The sequence below is a fragment of the Schistocerca gregaria genome, chromosome 8, assembly GCF_023897955.1.
Source record: "Schistocerca gregaria isolate iqSchGreg1 chromosome 8, iqSchGreg1.2, whole genome shotgun sequence".
NCBI classification, from domain to species: domain Eukaryota; kingdom Metazoa; phylum Arthropoda; class Insecta; order Orthoptera; family Acrididae; genus Schistocerca; species Schistocerca gregaria.
Window position 1 is genome coordinate 195,058,560 of NC_064927.1, and position 26,573 is coordinate 195,085,132.

General features: G+C 39.9%; 1 long non-coding RNA gene across 1 annotated transcript in view; it reads right to left on the reverse strand.

Moving 5' to 3' along the window:
• LOC126284534 (uncharacterized) overlaps window positions 1-26,573 on the reverse strand; it is a 57,353-nt gene that overhangs the window by 24,272 nt on the left and 6,508 nt on the right. The gene's annotated exons all lie outside the window — the stretch shown is intronic.

A 26,573-nucleotide genomic window follows, 5' to 3' on the forward strand; every position in this document is an offset into this window, starting at 1 on the left:
ACTCGAAGAGAGGACTGGGAATCGGCCAAGGAGTGTGTGAACTTCAACAAAATCCAGTGGCCAGTGGGAAAATTCCAGCTGTTCAAGTCACCTGGCACAGATGGAATTTTTCCAGTCTCCTGCAAAAGGCAGGAGGAAAGCTTATAAGAATCCTATGCAGGCTATTTAGGGTTAGCTTAGCAGTAGGAATCATTCCCAATGTTTGGAGGGCAGTGAAGGTTGTCTTCATTCCAAAGCCAGGGAGAATTGATCATACCAAGGCCAAGGATATGAGACTAATCAGCCTGTTCTCCTTCATTCTCAAAACGCTGGAAACACTGGTTAATGTATACGTTGGGGAGAGGAGGCTATGTAGAGTCTCTCTACAATTGAACCAGCATGCATACCAACCAGGTAAATAATATGAAACACCTCTCCACCAACTCACCAGGAAGGTGGAAAAAGCACTTCACTTCCAGGAAATAGCCCTCTGCATCTTCCCAGATATCAAGAGGGCCTTTCGCAACTCAACCTTCAATTCCATGGTAAAGGCAGCATAGGTGCATGATCTGGGGACCACTATATGTAGGTGGACCAGAGCCATGCTTAGTGGAAGGAAGGTAGAGGCTACCATGATGAATGAAAAGATGGTAATTAAGACCACTAGAGGCTGCCCACAAGGAGGAGTTCTGTGCCCTCTACTGTGGAATCTACAGGTGAACCAACTCATTTTAAGACCCATATTCCAGAGGATGCTTCTGCCAAGCATACGCAGATGACCTTGTCATAGTAATACTTGGCAAATTCACTAACACAGTTAGGAATATGGCACAAGGAGGGTTGGACATTGTGCAAAATTGGTGCATAATCAGGATCTGAGGGTTAATCCTAAGAAGACTGTTGTGGTGACATTTACGAAGAGACATATTCAGCATGCAAGTTGGAATCTAAAGCTCCATGATGAAACTCTACCTGTGAAGGGGACAGTGAAATATCTAGGAGTAACCTTGGATGAGAAGCCAACTTCGACCCCTCATATTGGACCCCTCCAAGGCAAAAAGCACTTTAGTGAGTACTAGCAGGGCTTGTGGCACAAACTGGGGCTTAAGCCCCAGGGGTATGCGCTGGATATACGCCACAGTGGTTAGACATAGGATTTCCTATGGGGCCGTAGTGTGGTGGAAGAAGGTAGAACAGCGGGTTGCTGCTAAAGAGCTTGCTAAGGTGCAAAGATTGGCCTGCTTAGCAATAACAGGCAGAATTAGCAGCACACCAACCGCTGGAATGGAAGCCATGCTGGACATGCCTCCACTTCACCTTTGGGTTAAGATGGAGGCAGCACCTGAGGCATACAGACTTAAAATTGGCCAAAACTGGGTCTCTTTTGGATACCCAGAATCACACACTAACAAAGTGAGTAAGGTAGATACAGGAATGGCTGGGGAAATGCCCGCTGACTATATAATAACTTCTAACTGCTTTGACAAGCCTTACAATATAATACTTGGAAGTAGGGAGCAGTGGGAGAAAACAGTTCGACGCCATACAGAGGACATCGTTTGGTTCACTGTTTCAACAGGTGACTTAAAAAGCAAGCTTCTCTAAATATGGAAAGAACAATCTACATTTACACACTGCAAAACACTGTGAGATGCATGGCAGACAGTGCCCCATTGTACCAGTTAACAATTATGTAAAAATTGTTTAAACCGTGTTGGAGCTCTATACATAAGTGTGCAAAATTTTGATGAGATTGAACATAAAATGACAGAGATATACATGGAATTACAAAGACATCAGTGCAAGACTGATGCCATCTCCCGTAAAGAATTTATATTTCAAATGAAAACAGGAATTTTGCATGCAATGTATAATTAGAAACAATAAGACGTGCATTACACATTAAAAATGTTCTTGAATTTTACAATTATGAGACGTAAATATTTCAAATTGAAAAAACAAAAAAAAAAGTAAAGGATGACTGAGGCGAGATTTGAACCAGCAATCCATGAACTGCACCTGACACTCGTGATTCTACTATACGTACAATGTGTATTTCTATCAAGTGGATTAAATATAGTCCATTGGAAAACTTCAAAGCAAATTTTTTCCGTATATTTATGAAAAACATCAAGAACAACCTATTTCTTGGCACTTTTTAACCACTTTCCATACCCACGTTTCACTATGGAGCAGGAAGCAGCCTTACCTATTTTCATACAGTGTATTAACAGGGTGACAACTGGAGCACAGTAGTACAGAAACTGTGGCTGTACACGATTTTTGAAATAAAAACTACATAGCTAAAGCATGATTAAGAAAATGTTGATTGCTGTTACTACATTAAAATATTTAAAGTTTCATTTAATGTAACTTAATAATAATCTCTCTAATACATAAGTAGGACCTACTTTCAAGAGCATAACAACACCAGTCCACTCATGCACCCATCAGCACATTCTCTGATGCAACACGCCATTTTGCACACGTCCACATGGACATCACGGCCCACTGCCTCTTTTCCATAGCAAGAGTTGCTTATTGACTATGTGAGACTCATTGGCTCGAGGCAACATTCATAGTGCTAATCACCAGACTGTCACTACTGCCTTCGTCAACATCTGGTTGGCATGCTTCAGCTGCCCCACTCATATTACAATGGAACATAGCTGTCAGTTCAACTGCGCACTGTTCACACACATCGCCCGACTGTGTGGCACGCAATTGCACAGAACTACCAGCTACCACTGAGCATCTAATGTTATGGTCAAGTGACTCCTTTGAACACAGAAAGCCTCTCTAACTTGCCACAACATAGTCTGTATGGAAACACTGTGGCTGGTACTCCTTGGCCTTCCAGTAATACCGAGAGAAGAAGTCAGTGCCTCACCGGCCAACCTTTTCTCCAGACAACCTCTCACCATCCCTGGTAATTTTGTGAAGAAAGTAATACTGTTTCATGATGATTCAGCCTCACCATTGGCAGAAAACTTTGCACCCACACAGCCCACCTCAACCACACACACCAACACGGCATGGCAACAGTAAAGTAATTGGGCACAGCAATCTGTGGCACTTTACACACATCATGCTACACACCGACATGGTGCAGCCACCATTTTTGCTGTCCTACTTGGACTGCACCATATCATCACCCACAGCGAGAGAACGCTCAACACAGAGCATAACGGCAAATGACCAAGGTGTCAATCAACTGAGTTAAGCTATATTATGTCATAACCGCCCCTTCGGTAGAGAAATTTGTTTCTGTTTGATGGCTTGCAGTCTTAGAATACAGTGAGAAATCTGCACAGCAACTTTTAGTGTTTCTTTATTCTCATCTGGTATATTTTCAAACTCAGTAGCGCCATTTGAGATCTTATATCTATTTTATACACAGTACGGTATGGCTATGGTCTGTGCTTCTTGTGAGAAGATACAAGGACAGTTGGCTGCTGTCCGTAAACAGCTGGAAGGTGCATTGGCTACTGTTGACAAGCTTCTAGCTAATGCTCAAAGTTTAGGTGACATTGTAGCACCAGTGACGAGACCTGCGACACATTTGGTGCCACTGGGATCCGCTGCTGACCTGGACAGCACTGTGGCTTCTGATATGCAACATCTGACCTGTCCATCCTCACTTCAGAGTGGGTGGCAGACAGTGCTGGGTTCACATGTCACCGAGCAGAAGGCAAAAGAGGGAGCAGGCCATGCAGCTGGCTCCCTTCATCTTAGCAACAGGTACGAGGTGCTACCCAATGCTGATGATAACTCTGAGACAGCACAGGATGCCTCTCCTGTAGGGGCATTGGTCGCTTTTCCTGCCAGTCTGGACAAGTACCACCCTCTGTACTTGTCCAGACTGTGCTGAGCATTAGCTAGAAGCTTGTCGATAGTAGCCAACGCAGCTTCCAGCTGTTTGCATAAAAGTTACTGCATGACATAAATATTCAAACGAGAATGCAGGGATCAAAGCTGTGTGCTGTCTACTAGCACAAAATTAAAACTTATTGGCATGATGGAGTTTCTAGTGATGGGACACTAGATCTGACGTTGCATATCAGAAGTCGCAGTGATCTCCGGGTCACCAGGAGATTCCAGTGGCACCAAAGGTATCACAGGTCTTGTCACTGGCTCTCTGATGTCACCGCAACTTTGAGCATTAGCTCGAAGGTTGTTGACGGTAGCCGCCACAACTTCCAGGTGTTTATGGACAGCAGCCAACTTTCCTTGTATCTGCTCACAACGAGAACAGTCCCTAGCCATATCGTACTGTGTATGAATAGATGTAAGGCCTCAAAGGGTGCTACCATTGATTCATCAACAGCCAGTGAAGTAGAAGGGTGATAAACTTTCAAGCACTTTTTTAATGCTGATATAAGTGATCTGATTTTATACAACTTGTCATAACTTGAACCAGTTTTTGCTGGCTGAAACAAATTATCGTTGCAGTGAAGCTTCTCTATTATTTTCTTATAAAGAGTAAGTGGCATAACATTGGATATTGCATTTACATTTAGATATAGTAACTGGCTGCTTCAGGTAACCGATGAATACCCATTACTATTACCATGCCCAGAAAGGCTTTTAATTCCTGATCTGTGAGCTCTTTCCACTGTGCACTGTTCTTCTGTTTGAAGCAGATCTTCTGCATCGAAGAATCATCAAATAATTTTTCAAAATACACAAATTCATTGTTTGTCAAAGTGAAGTTTGTTGTTGGTTTTGGTTCTAGCACTGAAGGTGAATTTAGTCATTTGAAATGTGTTAAATTTTTATCCAAGTCAGAATCTACAGACTCACCAGTTTCATCATTTTGTTCATAATTCACTTCAGTTTACTTGCAACACTGATGTTTTCATCTATCAACAAATCAGGATGTAATATATTATTTGTACCAATCTGTTCTATAAAACTGTCTGTGCATGTTTCTAGTGAGGTGCTTGGAGTAGACAAATGATCACAAAATGAAATATCTTCATAAATGTCATTGTTATCAGCTTCAGTTTATGGGTCTTCTGGGTTATCTGGCAGTGGGGAAAAAAAAAAAAAAAAAAAAAAAAAAAAAAAAAAAAAAAAAAAAAAAAAAAAAACAGATTTCATTGACTCTCAGCTTCTGTAATTAAAATTATAGGTAATTGTTGTGAACCACATGCTGTGCTTTTTAGCACAAAGATTTACAGAAAAATGTGTATGGCTTTGAAATATGTGTACATAAAGGCACTACAGGGCCACACAATGGTCACTGGGCCCACATGCATCTTACTTATTGTAAATACACTTAAAAAAAAGCTTTAGAAGTAAAATGAGTTTTAAAAAGTGTAGTTATTGTTCATAAACATCTAAGAAATATAAAATGGCAAAAATACATACTTCAGACATTTTTAGTAGCAAGAAAACAACAAAACCATTTGAGACACAAGAAACAGTGGTTATGGCTTGAAAACTCATGCGACAGCCCATTTTAAGAGTCATAGCCTTCTATACAATGAGAATTCATGCACCTTAATTTTTTTCTGAGCTCAGAATGGCTGCCGACAGATGGCAGCACTATGTAGAAGTATGCAACTTATCTCCCAGTGTTTTAAATTATGTCTTAAATTAGTGGGACATATGTGTCCCAACAACGATGAAAGGGTTAAGTCTTGTTCATATTGGGACAAATGGATGTGAATGACCATCTACAGACAACTTGCCAATGTTTACAACCATTCATTTGTACACATTATCATGAACCCCTCCTCTGTTACCATTAAAAATCCGTTGATCTTGTGCACATTTTTAGCAATTCAATCACTAAGTAACACACACACACACACACACACACACACACACACACACACACACACACACACACACACACACACACACACGTGAGAATGCAGTCTCAGGCAACTGCAAGTAGCAGCACCAGTACATGATGGGAGTCATCTCCAGGGGACACCACTTTGACGAAGCACTGTCTGTACAGGTGGAGAGGCTTGCGTATCCACGTGAAGCTTAGGGCTATGCCAAAGGTAGAGGACCTACTGCCGGAAAGACCTCAGCCGATGGATCAGACTAAGAGTGTCCCACAATGTCCCATCTTCCCTATCCACTCCTAGTCCTACACAATTTCCTTTCTCAACTCAAGGTGTGATTTGATCTGTGCCGAAGAGTGCATGGCACATGGGAAGATATGCCACAAACGGAGTGTCAGGGATGCCAGATGACCTCCCTGAGTAGGTAGCCTTACACCATGCGGGGCATTGATTTGATTTGATTTGATTTTAACAGGAGAGCTAAAACAACTTAGGTCTAACCCACCACTGCTTGCACCAAAACTAGGTTTATTGTGTGGTATTGCTCCCTGTATATCTAGTAAAGCCAACCAGTGCCCTTAAATAGTGCAAGGAGTCCCTCTACCAGTTTTTTGTTAGACACAATTTCTTCAGGTGTAGTTGTCCCGAAGATTCTGTATCTTTTACTTTCCAATGCCATGCATTCAAAGATTAGATGTGATGCAGTTTCTTCACCCTCATCACAGATCCTACATTTAGGGTCCTCTTCCATTATACCCATTGTGTGTAGGTGTTTTTTGAAATTCCCGTGGCCTGTCATCAGTACAGTCATGAGTTTGATCTCAATCCCAGGATTACAGAGCTTCTTTTAAAACATGGCTTGGGCATCATTACCTTACCATGTCTTTGTTTATGGACCTCCTAAGCCAGTTCCATAGTTCTAATTTGATCATAGCCTTGGTGATTCTCAAGACAGGTTTATCCAATAAATGGAGTTGTTGCCCCCATCCTAGACAATCTATCCGTTTCTTCATTGCTACAGATCCCTGAGTGGCCAGGGACCCACACTAGAGAGATGCTGCTCTCCAGTCTTGGCTGAACCCTGTACAACCCTGCCCCAACGTCTTGATCTGCTTATAACAAATGAAGTGTTATCTTCATACATGACAACACTTCCATGAACTATTTTTATCACATCATTTACATATAAAATAAAAGTAGCAGGCCCAACACTGATCCTCAAGGCATTCCATATAAAAAAATTCAAAATTTGAGTAGACATTTGTAATAGTATTGTTTACATTTTGTTTTATTTCCCTGCAATGTTCTCTATTTTCCATGAATGATTTTATATTGGCTGCTATCCCTCTTATAAGCTTTTCTAATAATATGCCACAGCATACACAATGAAAAGCTTTTTAAAAGATCAAGAAACATACCACAAACTGTCTTGTGTTCATCTGACACCTTAGTTCCAAACACAATAAATTCAGCTATTGGTGTATTTACCCTTCCTATACCCATGCTGTACATCATTCAAAGTGTTGAATTTTTCTATAAAAGTTACTGTTCTGTCTATAGTTACACATTTTATTATTTTAGATAAGACAAGTGTAATAGTTACTGGTTGGTAATTTCCAGGATCTTCCTTGCTGCCTCCTTTGAAAATAGGGATACTTTATTTTTTTAAAAAGGCATGCTGGGAATAGCCCTTCCTTCATGGCTAAGTTTATGAGAAAAGCCAGCAATGCTTTATTTATTTATTTATATCCCATAACTCCAATACTGCGAGGCATTTGCATGGTTGTAAGAGGTGTCACAATTATTACAAATAATACAAAAGGAATACATAAAAGTACCTCTTGCAAGAGGATATCTGGTATAAGACAAAATGCACATTATTAGGTATAGAAAAAATTACATTAAAAAATATGGTAGATCTTAATAGCTAAATGAAAGACACAGTAATGTTAACAGTGACTGTGAGTATGGTAATGCACAATAGCATATCAAATTAGTAAATGAAAAAATCAATTACAGATAACTCTACTGAAATATTCTTCTACCAAATATAAGGAATTATCTAATAAATACTGTTTGAGCTGTTGTTTAAATTTGGGAATCTCGTGGATAAGTAATTTCAGTGATGGTGGGAGAGCACTGAACACCTTGCAGCTCATGTAATGGACTCCTTTTTGTACAATAGTAAGGTTTTTTGATTCATAATGGAGGTCCATCTTCCTCTTGGTATTGGGGGTATGGTATGAATCATTGGTTTTGTACGATTGTCAACTTTTACCAATGAAATATAACAGGGAGGAGATACATTGGCATGCAGTTGTCAGTATCCCTAATTTTCTGAAAAGGTTCCTACAAGAATGTCTAGGCTGGACTCCACTCATTATCCTAGTAACTCTCTTTTGGGCACTGAATATTTTTTGGATAGTGGCTGATTACCCCAGAAAACTATGCCATACAGCAATAATGCATGGAAATAACCAAAATAAGCAGTTTTTGTGGTGTCTCAGTCACATACAGTGGAAATAATACGAACAGCAAATATTGCTGAGCTGAGTTTTTTGTGGAGGTGCAAAATATGTTCAGACCATTTTAAACTGTCGTCAACGTGTAGATTAGATTAGATTAATACTTGTTCCATAGATCATGAATACGACACTTCGTAATGATGTGGAACATGTCAGGTTAATGAAAGATGTCTCTACAAGATATGACACTACACAAAATATTGCATGACACTAATGCTTAAGTTAGTTTTTTCCCTCCCTGAATTTATATCTAAAAATTCAGCCAATGAGTAGAAGGAGTTGTCATCTAGAAATTCTTTTAATTTATTTTTAAATGTTGGTTGACTATGTCAGGCTTTTGATGCTGTTTGGTAGGTGTCCAAAGACTTTTGTGGCAGCATAATTTACCCCCTTCTGTGCCAAAGTCAGATTTAACCCTGCATAGTGAAGATCATCCTTTCTCCTGGTGTTATAGCTATGCACACTGCTATTACTTTTGAACTGGGCTGGATTATTAACAACAAATTTCATAAGTGAATATATATACTGTGAGGTTACTGTGAGGATCCCTAGATCCTTAAATAGATGTCTGCAAGATGACCGTGGGTGGGCTCCAGCAATTATTCTGATTACACGTTTTTGAGCAATGAATACTTTTCTGCTCAACGATGAATTGGTTGACTCAACTTGTAGTAACTCACTACCATTCAATGTAATACTTAATTGATCCTCAACTTTTCTCCTTACTTGGAAATGCACAAACTGGGTCTTATTAACATTTAGTGATAACTCATTATTTACAAACCAGTTACATGCTTCACCAAAGAAAATATTGGCTGATTCCTCAAGATTAAGGTTGGTAGTCTTCTTAATGAGGATAGAGGTGTCATCAGCAAAAAGAGTAAAGTGAGTTTTAAAGCTAGTATGCAAGGGGAGGTCATTGATAAAGATGAGGAAGAGAAGGGGGCCAAGTACGGAGCCCACAGGAACACCATAGCCAATAGAGCCCCAGCTAGATGACACAGAGCATCACCCCCCCCCCCCCCCCCCCCGCCCCAGAGTCATTCAACATGACCTTCTGCTTTCTTCCAGCTAGGTAGGATTTAATCCACTAGCCAACTGAGCCACTTATACCATAATATTCAGCCTTTGCTAAGAGGATTTCATGATTAACACTATCAAAGGCCTTAGAAAGGTCACAGAAGATACCAACAGGAGATAATTTATTTCACTGGGGCAGCATTTAATTACTCTAGTCCACAAGTATTTCTTGGGTTTAATCAGCATATTATTTTTACTAAATCATTTTTGAGAGAAGGGACAATTTTTTGTCTCATGAGCAGTACGTTGTGTGCGTTTTCTGTCAGGAGAGTTTTGCTTCATTAATTTACCGTCTACCTCAACGTAATGTTGATTTAAAATATTACTGACTTTATAATGGGCCCTAATTTCCTTCCCATTTTTCTTTATATTTACATTCTCGCTCTTTTTTTATGTCTACACTTTCCCTCTCTTTCTTTATGTGTGACCGTATAGGCTTTGTGATACTATTAAAAGGTGTAATTTTGTTTTTGTAATAACTGCATTTGGTTTCTTTTATCAGTTTCTTATATGATATCTTCTTATCCTTGTAGGTATCAGAGTTTGCTTGCATTGGATTTATCTGAGATTGTTCATACATAGTTTTTAGCTCTTCCTTTTTATATCTGTTGTGACCCAATTTTTATTTTACTTCACTTTTTTATACCTACATACTAGTGGACATGGAAGATCAGTGCAATAGCATAATGTTTTGGGGTATGATTCCCATCCCTCATTTACATTTGCTGTTTGGTGTATATCACTCCAGTCTTCAGACTGAATTAATCTTTGTAGCCTTCATATGTTTACTTGCTTTTTTTTGGTCGCAACTCTTTAACAAAACTTACCTTATCTCATACCTCTATTAATACCCAATGGTGATCATCAGTGGCTGTGTTTATGACATGCACTTTTTGTATGTACTGTGGTATATTGGTAATTGCATGATCTATTAACATTTCTATATCTTTAGTGGACCTTTATTTACTACTATATTTAGATTGTAAGTGTTGATTAAATCACTGAAACTCCTTGCGTAACAGCTTTCGTTCAGTGTGGTAATATTTAGATCTCCTGCTACTATTATGTATGTGAATTGCTTAACAGCCTAGCCTAACAAAACTTCTAACTCTTTTAGAAAACCATTTACCTGTCTGTTTGGTGATTTGCATATCCCTAATATCAAACACTTTTCCCCTTCGAATGTTGTCTGTGTTGCTGCTGCTTCAAATAGCATTTCTGTACTGTGGTCCACTGTCCATAGTAGGCAGTCTGTCATTTGATTGTGTACATACACTGTAACTCCTCCACCTTAATGTTGACATCTGCAGAAGTAACCCCTTTTATCATAGTCTGTATGTTGTAAATACCAATTTCATTTTCTTTTAACCCAGGTTCTGTCATAATAAATATATGTCATAGTTCTGCTGCTACTAGTACTTCTATCTCACTAATTTACTTGGTACATACTATACATGCTGGTGTAGAAATCTTACAGTACAAACATTTATGTTAGTTTTTTAATTTATTTCTTTACCTTTCTGCGGTTCATGGTGTGGATTACTGTAGTCATGTCTTAGTTCATGAACCACAGGCAACGTATGAGTGGCCAAGTAGGTGGTCCCGACAGTCGGGATACCAGTTACTTTGGAATAAGACTGGGCATCTCGGACATATTCTGAGTTGTGGTCACCTTTGTGCTCATACAGCAAAGACTACCAAATCCACCGGTTAGTCCTTCAACTATTAGGGATAAAACTCAATGGGACTCGGGGCAAGTAAGGCTAGCAACCTGCTTCCCTGGTACTTTAAATATGATGCTGGCAACAATCAGAGCAAAATGCCTCGAACCTTTCGAAGTGACGGAGTCCCACCTCTAACTGACAAACCAGGGACTCCTAAGGTACGACTCGGCAAACAAATGGTAATTAGATGGGGAGCTATTAATATCAATGGGGGCTACTCTGGGAAGAAGGTAGAGCTGCCAGAGGCTGCAAGTAAGATGGAGCTGGATGTTTTAGCTGTTAGTGACATTCGGGTAACGGGTGAGAAAGAAGAGGAAGTGGGAGAATACAAGGTCTACCTGTCAGGAGTCAAAGCAGGAATAGCACAATGGAGTGTAGGGCTTTACATCAGGAAAGAAATGGAACCCAGTGTAGTTGCAATAAGGTATGTAAATGAACGACTGATGTGGATAGATTTGACAGTGTCTAGCAAGAGAATTAGGATTGTGTCAGTATATTCGCATTGTGAAGGGACAGATCAATATAAGATGGATAGTTTTTATGATGCACTCAGTGATGTAGTTGTTAGAGTAAAGGACAAGGACAGTGTTCTGCTCATGGGTGATTTTAATGCCAGGATTGGAAATCGAACAGAAGGGTATGAAAAGGTTATGGGTAAATTTGGAGAGGATATGGAGGCCAACAGGAACGGGAAAGAACTCTTGGATTTCTGTGCCAGTATGGGCTTAGTAATCACAAACTCCTTTTTTAAACATAAGAACATTCACTGGTATACTTGGGAAGGCAGGGGAACTAGATCTGTCATTGACTATATAATAACAGATCAGGACTTCAGGAAGGCTGTGAGGGACACACGTGTATTCAGGGGATTCTTTGATGACACTGATCATTATTTAATCTGCAGCGAGATTGGTATTATGAGGCCAAAAGTGCAGGAGGTTAGGTCCATATGTAGGAGGATAAGAGTGGAAAAACGCTGCTGGAAAACCATTCTGGAGTGTAATTAGCAGTCTTCGAAAGGGATGTAAGAAGGAAATGACAAGTATTTTGGACAGGTCAGGAAAACCGCTTGTGAATACTGTGGATTCCTTGGGCAGATGGAGGGAATATTTTGAAGAGTTGCTCAATGTAGGTGAAAATATGATCAGTAATGTTTCAGATTTCGATGTACAATAGGATCACATTTGAGGAAGTGGTGAAAATGGTCAATAGATTGCAGTGCAATAAAGCAGCTGGGGTGGATGAAATTAAGTTGGAACTCATCAAATACAGTGGAATGTCAGGTCTTGAATTGCTACACAGGATAATTGAAATGGCCTGAGAGTCGGGACAGGTTCCATCAGACTGGACAAAAGCAGTAATCACACCAATCTTTAAACATGGAAACAGAAAAGATTGTAACAACCACAGAGGTATCTCTTTAATCAGCATTGTGGGTAAAATCTTCTCAGGTATTGTTGAAAGGAAAGTGCGAGTATTAGTTGAGGACCAATTGGAGGAAAATCAGTGTGGGTTTAGGCCTGTTAGAGGTTGTTAGGACCAGATCTTTAGCTTACGGCAAATAATGGAGAAGTGTTATGAATGGAACAGGGAATTGTATCTATGCTTTATAGATCTAGAAAAGGCATAGGACTGGGTTCCTAGGAGGAAGTTATGGTCTGTTCTACGAGATTATGGAACAGGAGGCAAACTTTTGCAAGCAATTAAAGGTCTTTACATGGATAGTCAGGCAGCAGTTAGATTTGACGGTAAATTGAGTTCATGGTTCCGAGTAGTTTCAGGGGTAAGATAAGGCTGCAACCTGTCCCCACTGTTGTTCATATTATATATGGATCATATGTTGAAAACAATAGACTGGCTGTGTGAGATTAAGATGTGTGAACACAAAATAAGCAGTCTTGCATATATGGATGACTTAGTTGTGATGGCAGATTCGATTGGAAGTTTGCAAAGTAATACGAGGGTCGGTCAAAAAGTAATGCCTCCCATTTTTTTTCTACTTAAAAAAATTAAGTTAAGTGAAAAATTTGAATTTGGCGCCATTCCTCAAACCTTCTTCTGCAATCCACTGCAGTAGTAACTTTCTGTGTCAACAGGTGGCAGCACAGCAGAAGTTTGTAAGATGGCCGACATTGATGTTCGTTTGAGACAGCGTTGTGTGATTGAATTCTTGAATGCAGAAGGTGAAACGCCCATACGCATTCATGAAAGACTGAAGAAGGTGTATGGTGTTGTGACAGTGGATGTCAGCACTGTTAGACGATGGGTTCGTCGTTGTAAGGAAGCTGAAGGGCAAACACCGTTGACTGACGAAAAGCGGAGCGGCAGGTCGGTGAGTGCAGTGACTCCACACAACATTCAGCAAGTTGATGACATCATTCGTGGTGACCGTCGGGTGACTGCAGATGAAGTGTGTCGCATTATTTCTCTTAGTAAAGGCAGTGTGATCACGATTATTAAACAATTGGGGTACTCAAAAGTTTGTGCACGGTGGGTTCCAAGAATGTTAACCGATCAGAATAAAGAGGCAAGGAAAACAATAGCCTCCCAACACTTGCAGCACTTCCGTTTGGAGGGAGATGAGTTTCTGAAAAAAATTGTGACCGGGGACGAAACATGGATGCATTTTTTTGAACCCGAATCAAAGAGGCAGTCAATGGAGTGGCGTCACACAAGCTCGCCGAGGAAGAAAAAATTCAAAACTGTGCGATCGGCAGGGAAAGTTATGGCAACAGTTTTCTGGGGTACAGAGGGTGTGATTCTGGTTGATTTTTTGGAGCAGGGATGCACAATAAATTCTGTTCAATACGTCACAACCCTCAAAAAACTTAAAGCACGTCTTCAGCGAGTTCGCCCAACAAAATCAATGGCAGATGTTCTTCTTTTGCATGACAATGCCAGACCACACACCAGTCGTCACACCTCTGACGAGATTGTCAAAATTGGATGGGAAGTTTTGCCTCATCCCCCATACAGCCCTGACCTGGCACCATCAGACTTCCATCTGTTCGGGCCACTAAAAGAAGCTCATCGTGGGATTCATTTTGAAGATGAGGAGGCCGTCAAAACATTCGTGCGTCAATGGCTTAGGAAGCAGAGCTGTGATTTTTACCGTGCTGGGATACATGCCCTTGTTCAAAGATGGACCAAAACTGTAGAGATGGGCGGAGATTACATTGAAAAATGACAAAATGATCCTCAATGTTGTGGTTTTCAACCTATGTAATTGCATTTAAATTTCCTGACAATTAAACGTAGAAAAAAAAATAGGAAGCATTACTTTTTGACTGACCCTCGTATTTCAGGGCTAGATCAGAAATGTAAGGACTATGGTATGAAAATTAGCATCTCCAAAACGAAAGTAATGTCAGTGGGAAAGAGATATAAACGGATTGAGTGCCAAATAGGAGGAACAAAGTTAGAACAGATGGACAGTTTCAAGTACTTAGGATGCATATTCTCACAGGATGGCAACATAGTGAAAGAACTGGAAGCGAGATGTAGCAAAGCTAATGCAGTGAGTGCTCAGCTACGATCTACTCTCTTCTGCAAGAAGGAAGTCAGTACCAAGACTAAGTTATCTGTGTACTGTTCAATCTTTCGACCAACTTTGTTGTGTGGAAGCGAAAGCTGGGTGGATTCAGGGTACCTTATCAATATGGTTGAGGTTACGGATATGAATGTAGCTAGGATGATTGCAGGTACTAGTAGATGGAAACAATGGCAGGAGGGTGTCCACAATGAGGAAATCAAAGAAAAACTGGGAATGAACTCTATAGATGTAGCAGTCAGGGCGAACAGGCTTAGATGGTGGGGTCACGTTACACGCATGGGAGAAGCAAGGTTACCCAAGAGACTAATGGGTTCAGCAGTAGAGGGTAGGAGGAGTCGGGGCAGACCAAGGAGAAGGTACCTGGATTCGGTTAAGAATGATTTTGAAGTAATAGGATTAACATCAGAAGAGGCACCAATGTTAGCACGGAATAGGGGATCATGGTGGAATTTTATAAAGGGGACTATGCTCCAGACTGAATGCTGAAAGGCATAATCAGTCTTAAATGATGATGATGACTTTACCTTTCTTCTCAATTGTTGGTACATTCGAGCTACATCTCTGAACACTATTCTGATGTAAAGAACTTAATGTATCTGCATTTTCAACTTTGATGGCACTGGCTGGAGCATGACAGGTCACGGAAAATCTTCACTGCAGCTACTCACATAGCTGCTTCTGGCAGATGAACAAGTGGCAGCACTATCCTTCCTCTTGGCTGCTGATGTGGCTGTATCTAAAGTTTTGGCCAGGCCACTGTTGTCACGATCTGCTGAAGTAACTGCTGCTGTTGGCTCAGTAGTGGGATCTACATGAGAAGCCCAGATGCAAAAAGCCACTAAATGCATTTTTTTTTATCACTTTTGAGCTGAACACAGTACTGTATAGATTTTTTTCAGTGTGGATATGACAAAATAGTTTTCAGGCTGCAAAACTTGTTATAAACCATTGAAATTGGCTGTAGAAAATTGTGTTTGATTGCAAAAGCCACTAACTGCAGGTTGTCTTCTGGTGCAAAGCCCACTAAATGTCCATCATTTGCAAAACCTGCCAAGTTCATTAGGCATGGTGGCTGTCTTGCCATGTCCAGGTGCAAGGAATGCCAACTGATGTCAGACTTACCAATCTAGACATTCAAAGCTACTTTTCCGTATGTTACAATTTGAAGGGATATTTTTCTTATTCAGAGTTAGGTTGGTTGCACTGTAGCAAATGTGTATGCAACAATGAAGCCCTTGCTACCATGTGATGTTGAAATACATGCTGGTAAGCACAGATCAGCTGATCAGTAGGATGTTTGTTGACAAATTTGCATTAGTGCTTTGAAGAAAATAAGTGATTTTGTGGATGGTCTAAATGCAGAAGAAGGTACAAATGAAGAGAGAATAATTGAAACAGTAGGAGTTCTGTAAAAAGTTGAATACAGAGTTGTAGTTGCAAAAGACAAGAATGTGGCCGAGGGCAACAGTCCCTCCCAGAAAAGGAAGATGCATCTTGATCAGTGGTAAAGAAATGTTCCAAAACAGAAATATAGGAACACGAAAAATATTTTTAAAGATGTGTTATGCAATGAATAGTGTGTTGACATTAATTGTTATGAAAGGATTAGTGAAATTTACTGGTAACTGGCATTTCCAGATTAAAAAAAAAAGATGTTCACAAAAAGCAAAAACAAGAGGATTTGTCTAGTTTATGGAGAGCTGTTCTACAACTCTGAATTTGGAGATGGGAAGAACATCCTGAAGAGGAGAAAAAATTTCAGCAAGGGAAATGGCCAATCACCAATCGCAGTGGGTATAGAACTTTCAGAAGCTGAACTCGGAGACATCAAAAAGGTTTTGGAGCTCTGCTTTGGTGGAGACTGGGTGACCAATGACAGACTCAGACTCTTCACTGAGATGTTAGATGAGCAGGAAGGCACTCCCTAGAGTCACTCCTGCCACTGCCAAACATCTGAAGATGCCAGAAGCGATTTTGAGTTGATGGGCAGTGCTGAGGTCAATGTCATTTAAAAACATTTTTCAGCCAGTTTCATTTTCCAGAATATTTTGTCACTGTTTTAATTAAGATGCAACTTTTCCTTCAATTTTATTATTTTCTAAAATTTTTTGATGTTCTACAAAGATGCAATTTGGAGCTTATTTTATTTTCTACAATATCTCGTGATGTCAAAAACTTGATGGTGTATTTTTTTAAAAGAAACCTAATGTTAAACTTTCAAATCTGTTTTTTTTTTTTTTTTTTCATTGCGAAAGTAAGTTTTTCCTGGTACAATAATGTCACCTTCAAATTTTTATATTCCATCTTTGTAGAATTTTCAGACTTCTCTTTCAAATAAAACATATCCTGTTTACATTTGCAATGATTAAATTCCACCTTTCTGTCACTTCTAACATATCACCGAATAGTGGGCTTTGCAAACAAAAGTTTGTTTTGTAATTGGATCAATACATATGCAAAACCTGATAACTGTGTAAATTGAGTGCAGAAACTACTAAGTCAATATTTCAGTCAAGATTTTAATGTATAGAACATAATCACAGATTTCAGCTATTAACACTGGTAATTAATTATTTTTTTACTTATTTTTAGCAAAGAAATGAAGTCTGTAACTTTAATACTCATAGTTAGGATGCAATGAGTTTTTCACGATTATATCAGTTTCGCTTATCATGCAGCTAGCAGATTTCGCATCTGGGCTACTCGTATATGGTTCACACCACCCAAGTTCACTGACTCTCTTCTGGGACTTACTTTTCATTGCTTCACTTATCAACCTTCCTAACATACACTTCCTTTACTATTCAAGTGACGTCCATGTCTGATAAAACATGCTCTATGAAGTGAATTGAATTCTATTAATTTGACATTACTGTACAACTTATGTGTGTTTTTTAGTTGTTCATTTATTCTATGAATTTCAGTGTTCATAGGTGAGCATTCTGGCAGGTCATGTCTGTGGCTGAAATTTTTGAGTATGCTATTTGTATTAGTGAGAAGTAACAGAAGTCTCAATAGCTGTTTAAATGTGGTTAAGGCTCTGTTTTCGTAAATGTTACTTGCTCCAGTACAAGTTCTTACTCTGTCCTGTTCAGTGTAGTCATTTTTCACGATATTTCTCATCACCTGTATGAAATTGCCACCTGATTAATCATACTGGTGCTGCCATCTGGAAAGTAGGAGTAGTAGATCTTTGCATTGCTAGGTGGCGAGATCTGCATATCTGATGAGTCAGTGTGCAGAGTGGCATTCAGCTGGGAGGATGTGTTGCGTGTCCACAGTGATTTCCGTAATACTCTCTGTTTGGTGTGTGGCGATTTTACCATGGATACTTGAACAGAACAGCGCGTGTGTATCAAATTCTGTGCGAATCTTGGGAAAAGTGCTACAGAGACCTTTGCTATGATTCAACTGGATTTACAGTTATGACAGAGACAAAGCAACAATCGTGCCAGTGGAAGAGCCCAGGCTCTCCAAGGCCCAAAAAAAAGTGAGACAGGTGCAGAGCCAAGTGAAAAGTGTGATCATCGTTTTCTTTGATACTTAGGGAATTGTGCACAAAGAATTCATCCCACCCAACCAAACAACGAATTCCAGACACTACTGCGATGTTTTGTGGTGGCTCCATGAAAACGTACAGCAACAATGGCCCAAACTTTGGCATCAAGGGAACTGGCTGCTGCATCACAACAAAGTGCTCTGTCACACGTCCTTGCTCACCAGGACCTTTTTGACAAAAAACAACATGGTGGTTGTACCCCACCCACTGTACTTGCTAGATTTGGCACCTTGCGACTTCATGCTATTCCCAAAACTGATACTCAAGTTGAAAAGCCATCGATTCGACACTCTAGAGAGGGTTCAAGAAGCATCGCTGGCGGTGGTAAACACCCTCAAAGAAGAGGACTTCCAGAAAACGTTTGACCAGTGGCAGAAGCGCTGGGACCAGTGTGTACGTGGGGATGGCAACTACTTCAAGGGTGATGGTAAACATTAGTCCACAGGTCAGGTTTTCAACAGATGGCAGCACCAATCCTAACAATTTTGGATAGCACCACACACATTGATTTTTGTTTCTTTCTTTTTTGCAGTGCATAGTTCATTTTCATTTACACCTATTATCTGCATCTTCATCTATATCCATACTCTGCAAACCACTGTGAGGTGCATGTCAGAGTGTACGTCCCATTGTAACAATTATTAGGGTTTCGTCTTGTTCCATTCACATTTACACCTATTATCTGCATCTTCATCTATATCCATACTCTGCAAACCACTGTGAGGTGCATGTCAGAGGGTACGTCCCGTTGTAACAATTATTAGGGTTTCGTCTTGTTCCATTCACATATATAATGTGTGAAGAATAATTGTTAGAATGCCTCTTTGAATTCAGTAATTATTCTAGTCTTATCCTCATGATCACTATGTGAGTAATATGTAGGGCATTGTAGTGTATCCATAGAGTACTCATTTAAAGCTCGTTCTTGTAATTTTGTTTATAGACTTTATCCAGATAGTTTATGTCTGTCTTCAAGAGTCTGCCAGTTCAGTTCCTTCAGCATCTCTATGACACTCTCCCATGGATTAAACAAATCTGTGACCATTCATATATATTTGTATATGTTCTATGTTTGTTTGGGTCGTTTTTCATTGAGATATTTGCAGTATCAATAATAGTATTGCTTGTTTCATGTGTTTTCAATCTGTTGTTCACTCCTGGCAGAGAAAAAACATTTTTATCATTTTTCATTTTGCTGCATTTTTCTTCAAGCTCAAGAGCAGCGAATTTATTTGTGACATTTAACATGTTTGCACTTTTAGTTTTTGCTCTATTTCTAGGTCGGTGCCTTGTCATTGTTTGCATCTGAATTGCTCAGATGACAGCAATCTTTAAGAGGCAGTTGCTTCTCTAAATTTGCACAATTTTTGCTCAGAACATCGTAATGAAAGCAGGCTTTGGACAGAAGGTACGCCTACCTTTTAGAAAGATGTGCTGTTACTCTATGAAAACAGGTCGCCTGACGCAAGGATGAGAGCAACTGCAGCTGAGTCTTGTGTTCACCGTTATTAGTATGGAACATATTGTGTGAGCAGCTGGTTCATCCTTTTTGTTCTACCAAATGTAGGGCATGGGATCAGGAGATTATCCACCTCATTTTGAGTTCGTATTCTGATTTCTGCAACAGGTTAATGGAGGTCCTCAATTTCCTGAAATTGTTCTGTTTGTGAAGTGGTTCACTTCACTCAGAAGGCATGTGTAACTGTCATCACTGGCATGTATGGGTGGATAAAAACCTATGTACAACAGTTACGCAATGCCATGAAAGACCATTTGCAGTGAACATGTGAGATGGTATCATGGGCAACTACTTACATGGGCCCTACAAGTTGCCTCTCAATTCAAGTGGCCAGCGTACAGATTGTTCTTGCAAAAGCATGTGTCAACATTATTGGAGGAGATACCCCTACATACCAGAGGGAGGATGTGGTTCCAGCATGAAAGGGCCTCGATGCACCCTGCACACCCAGAACATGCAGCATGTACATTATATGGTTGAATGTATATATACATGTATGTTTACATGTACATTTTCAAAGTTTTGACTGTTGACGGATTGGCTGGGGAGGACCTGTACAACTCAGAGAAAAAATTAATTTCAAGGATTATTCCAACAAAAACACACCACACATTGCCTGTCAAACACGGGACGTCCAATTGCGTCAATACCAGTGCTGTGCTGAAGGTAATGGTGCTCATTTGGAACATTTATTGTTAAGTTGTTCAGAACAACAAAAGGTAAATACATTTAATATTATTTTAATCTCAGTCACATCCAAGATGTCCTAGATGTTTCTTACTTGCACGGTATGCATTTCTACCATCTAGTTATTAGACAAAATGTATTTATTAATGTTACCATAATCATATGTGCACTTTTGGGAATTAAATTTTTCAGCACCTTGTATAATTGCCATATACAAAATTGTTCTTTGTCTTGAGGTTCAGACCACTGTATTAAACTCATCTAACCAACACCATTGCAAGCCACAGTTTCAATCGATCCTATGCACCAGAAATGAAAAATCGTCCATATTATAGTCATCTAGCAAGGCCTATCATGTTTGGTGTGGCAGTTTAGTCATAGAGTGTGTCCTTGGAAACCATAAGATCATGGGATCAAATCCAGGTTGAACTACGGAATATTTCAGTCTGCCTAAACCTAACTTTCATCTCTCATTGTGTGAAATTTCATCAGGAAAGACATGTAGGTACTGAGGAGGAAGGAACATGCATTTTGCCACAGTGACATCCAACTGAAATTTAAACTAGGCTGTTGAACGTAAAGAATTATTACTATTATTATTCGTTTTGCCTACTGAGGACAAATAAAAAAACATGTGCCTTCTTTCTTTTCTCCTTTCCTTTTTTCAAGTAGTTTTTTATTCTTTCCCTTCATTGTGCTCTTCTTTTTTGTTATTTTCTTCTTTTTCCCTGGAAGTCCTTGCAACTTTTTACTGTTACTCTAAACTTCTCTCTTTCTCCTATTTCTTCCTCCATTATTTCCATTTCCCTCAGGTCTGCATCAACTTCTTGATTCACATCATTGATGGTTTTGAGTTTAATATTTCTGCCGCATCATAAAAAGTAGCTTTGATTGTTGAAAGTCCGCAGCTTGTGGTCTTGCAGTAGCATTCTTGCTTCCCGAGCATGGAGTTCCAGGTTCGATTCCTGGTCGGGTGTAGTTGTGTCATTTTCATCATCAGCATTCATCCTCATTACGGTCGGAAGAAGGCAATGGCAAACCACTTCCGCTAGAACCTTGCCTAGTACGGCGGTGCGGGTCTCCCACATTGTTCCCTATGCTCTGTCAAGGAGTATGGGACTTTATCATCATCATCATTGTTCAAAACATTCTCATAATGTGAATGAGCTTGTCCTTTTCATTGTCTCATATATAACAGTGCCATTGGTCTGCAAATATTTGCCTAGTGAAGGTTTGTAAGTGTCTTCAATTTAACAATGAAGTTCTCTTAATAAAGAATATAATCCTAGCTGCATTGTACTACTGTGAGGAATTTGAAGTAATAGTGATAACAAAGTACAAGGGCAAAAACAACAAGCAGAATATGTTCAGCAAACTATATAAAGAGGGAGCTGTGTCATATCTTAATAAGAGACTTAAAACATTTGGCTCAGGAGAGGAGCATTTAAAAGAATTGTGACTTAGGTTTCAAAGAATAGTAGACCATGCACTTGATAGATATATGACTAGTAGAACACTTCATAATGGCATGGAACTCTGTGGTATACAGTCACTGTAAAGAAACTGCATAATAGGTGTACTCTGAGATGACAAAAGTCATGGAATACCTCCCACTATCATACTGGACATCCTTTTGTCTGGAATTGTGAAGCAGCTCAACATGGCGTCGACTCAATAAGATGTTGAAGGTCCCCTGCTGAAAATCGAGACATGCTGTTTCTGTAGTCACCTGTAATTGTGAATGTGTTGCCGGTGCAGGATTTTGTGTATGAACCGACTTCTTAATTATATCCCATAAATGTTTAATGGGATTCATGTTAGGTGATTTTGGTAGCCAAATCATTTGTTCAAATTGTCTGGAACATTCTTCAAACCAATTGCAAACAATTGTGGCCAGGTGACAAGGCATTTTTATCTGTAATAATTCCGTGACTGTTTTGGAACATGAAATCCATGAATGGCTGCAAACAGTGTCCAATTAGTTCTTCATAACCATTTCCAGTTAATGATCAGTTCAATTGACCAGAGGATGCAGTCCATTCCAACTGAACACAGCCCACACCATTGTGGAGCCACCACCAGCTTGCACAGTGCCTTATTGACAACTTGGTCAATGGCTTTGTGGGGTATGCATCACAGTCAGACCCTACCATCAGCTCTTAACATCTGAAATCTGGACTCATCTGATGAGGCCACAGTTTTCCCGTCATCCATGGTCCAACCGATATGATCACAAGCCCAAGAGAGGTACTGCAGGTGATGATGTGCTGTTAGCAAAGGCACTTGAATCGGTCATCTGCTATCATGGTCCATTAATGCCAAATTTCACCACACTGCCCTAATGGATACATTCATCATACATACCACACTGACTTCTGTGATTATTTTACACAGTTTTGCTAGTCTGTTAGCACTGACAACTCGATACAACTGGTGCTACTCTCAGGCATTAGTGAAGTCTTGAGGCTGGTGAGTTGTTTGTGGTGGGAAATAATGCCCAAACTTTGGTATTCTCAGCACACTCTTGACACTGTGGATCTCAGAATATTGAATTCCCTTACAGTTTTCGAAATGCAATGGCCCATACATATAGCTCCAACTACCATTTCACATTCAAAGTCTGTTAATACCCATCGTGTGGCCATAATCACATTGGAAATCTTTTCACATGACCCATCTGAGTACAAATGACTGCTCTGCCAATGCACTGTCCCTTAATGCCTTGTATATTGATACTACTGCCATTTGTATATGTGCTTATTGCTATCTCATGATTTTTTCACCTCAGTGTATAACAAAGCAGAGGACTGTACTGTACAGTGTGTGGTCAGAAACAGTCTGAAAAGCTTTTAAGGGTGTTGCAGAGCAGGTAGTGCTGAGAAATAATTGTTGAGAAAAAATCCATTATTTGGCACCATTTCCAAGTTAATCAGCATTGACCTAGAAGTTGCAGAGATCACAAGCCATATGTGTCTACAAGAAAGGTAGCAGAAGTGATTCACAAAGTTGCCAACCAATATCCTTAACATCCACCTGTAAATTCTTAGAATATATTTAGAGCTAAAATATTATGAGGTGTCACAAGCTGAATGACCTCCTCCATGCTGACCACCTGTTATTATTGTGGTCTTCAGTCCAAAGACTGGTCTGATGCAGCTCTCCACACTACTCTATCCTGTGCAAGCCTGTTCATATCTGAATAATTGCTGTAACCTACATCCTTGTGAATCTGCTTACTGTATTCTTCTCTTGGTCTGTCTCTACAATTTTGAACCCCCAACTTCCCTCCAGTACTAAATTGGTTATCCCTCGATGTAGCAGACTCCTTCTTTTAGACAAGTTGTGCCAACAAATTTCTTGTCTCCCCAGTTCTATTCAGTACCTCATCATTAGTTACATGATGTACCCATCTAATTTTCAACATTATTCTATAGTACCATATTTCAAGTCTCTGTTCTCTTTTTGTCTAAACTGTTTATCATCCATTTTTCCTTTCCACATGTGGCTACATTCCAGACAAATACCTTCAGAAAAGACTTCCTAACACTTAAATGTATATTCCATGTTAACAAATTTCTCTTCTTCAGAAATGCTTTTCTTACCATTGCCAGTCTGCCTTTGATATCCTCTCTACTTCAATCATCATCGTTATTTTGCTACCTAAATAGCAAAACTCATCTATTACTTTCAGTGTCTCCTTTCCTAATCTAATTCCCTCAGCATCATCTGATTTAGTTTGAGTACATTCCATTATCCTTGTTTTCCTTTTGTTGATGTTCATATTATATATCACCCTTTTAAGACAATGTCCATTCCATTGAATGGCTATTCCAAGTCCTTTGCTGTCTCTGACAGAATTATAGTGTTATCAGCAAATCTCCAGTTTTTAACTCTTCTCCTTGAACTTTAATTGCTTCTCAAACTTTTTCTGTGGTTTACTCATTGCACAGATTGAATAACATAGGGATAGGGTACAACCCTGTTCACTTTCTTCTCAATCACTGATTCCTTTTCATGCCCCCCCCCCCCCCCCTTTCCCACTGATGCTTATAACAGCTATCTTGTTTCTTTTGTACCCATAGTTTACCTCCAATGCCTTCAGGATTTAAAAGATAATATTCCAGTCAACACTGCCAAAAGCTTTCTCTACATTTACAATTGCTATAAACATAGATTTGTGTTTTCCTTAACCTCTCTTCTACAATATGTTGTTCCTCGCATGTTCCTACATTACTCTGGAATCCAAAATGATCTTCCCTAAGATTGGCTACTACCCGTTTTTCCATTTGTGTTTCCAAAAACACTGATCATGTGAAACCCAACTTGAACTTTTCTCACATGACACCCTTAAAGCCACTGATCAAGGGAATCGGATAGCTGCAGTACTATTTGATTTCTGAAAAGCATTGACTCGTTACCACACATTTAAGCTTTCTTATGCACCAATATAGTAAGGGAATTAAAGACAGAAAATTGTTCTAAGTCCTTGCAACCTGGCATTGTTCAATGGAAGTGTCAACACAGCCAGCTGTCAGGTGTAAAAATTTCAACGCTGTTAGTCAGCCACCAAGAGTGTGACATCAACACTTCAGTGTCAAATAACTTAGCTAAAAAGTATAAAACAAGTGCCAAACAACCTGCCTCCATTACTATTGTAATATTATGTAAGAAGCACTAGGCAGGATGCAACAACATCTGTCAGGGATTTAATAAAGCTGTTATGATACTGAAACAAATTGGTTAAATCAATACAGAAAAACTGGAGACTGCTGATGCCTCATAATGAGTGAGACTGATTCAGTTATTACAAATGATGTTATATAAACAAAGCCACTCTTTGATGCCATAAATACTCCACTCTACTAGCCTAGAAGTGAGTTGATCATTAGGATTCAAATGGTTCAAATGGCTCTGAGCACTATGGGACTTAACATCTTAGGTCATCAGTCCCCTAGAACTTAGAACTACTTAAACCTAACTAACCTAAGTATATCACACAACACCCAGCCATCACGAGGCAGAGAAAATCCCTGATCCCGCCGGGAATCAAACCCGGGAACCCAGGCATGGGAAGCGAGAACGCTACCCCACGACCATGAGATGCGGGCGATCATTAGGATTAATGGTGTTCATGTCATTTACACTTGATTCTCTGATTATTTTTGTTATACCTCACATGGGGATATGCTTGATAAGAAATAGTAAGACACAGGTAAACAAGAACAAGGGTCATTCACAACCACAGTAGGAGAACTTTTCTCAACAAAAAATAATAAAACTTCTCAGACGCTAACAGCATACACATGGAAAACACAGTGAATAAACATAGAGAGACCTGAAGACTATGCCACTGATAATTCCTAATGTCAGAGGTTGAGCATTCAACAGGCACATCTCGGGATATTGCTGGAAAGTCGTAGGTCCTGCTGCAGTGGCTTCTGACTGGGCTTTGACTGATGGGCTGCTAAGAGCCAGTGCAAGAATTGGCCCAGAGCTCTGGCAGAGGGAACTGCCAGTGTGTTGGCTTGTGCCGCCATATATAACTGAGGTGTAGAGGAATTTGTGCTGATCCAGTTCCACACACGACACAGCAGAGGAAATAGGTCCCTGTTATGGAGGACCTCTGGTGGCTCTTATTCTGTCGTCTGTCATCCTTGTTGTGATTGGCGCAGTCTGAGGAGGTAATGCCTTGTCCATGTGCCACATCATGAGGCTTCAGTGTCTGAGGGGTTGCCGATCCCTTTGGGTGAACTGTTGGTGCATGGAAATTATATTGTAAGACTTTGTGTGAGATTGTTTCCAATATGGGTTATACTCTGGCTGCCTAATCTGATGAATGTCAATCTGTAGCCAAAAATGACTATGAACAAGCATCCAGTACAGAAACCACCACTGATGGTTAGTCCTTGAGTTTACAAAGACTGTTCCAGTTCAGGGCACCAACTGCTCTGGAATTTCAGTATCATTTTTATCAGATGGCCTACCAAACTGGCAGGCCAGGATCAGCCTTTAATACATCATGGCACCTGACATCATGTTTCATTTGATGAGACAAAATGGGCAGTGACCTGAGAGGAACAGAGTACTCTTAGGACAGCATGTGAACCAAAAACACACATGCTGTGGTGACAGACTCATCCATAGCA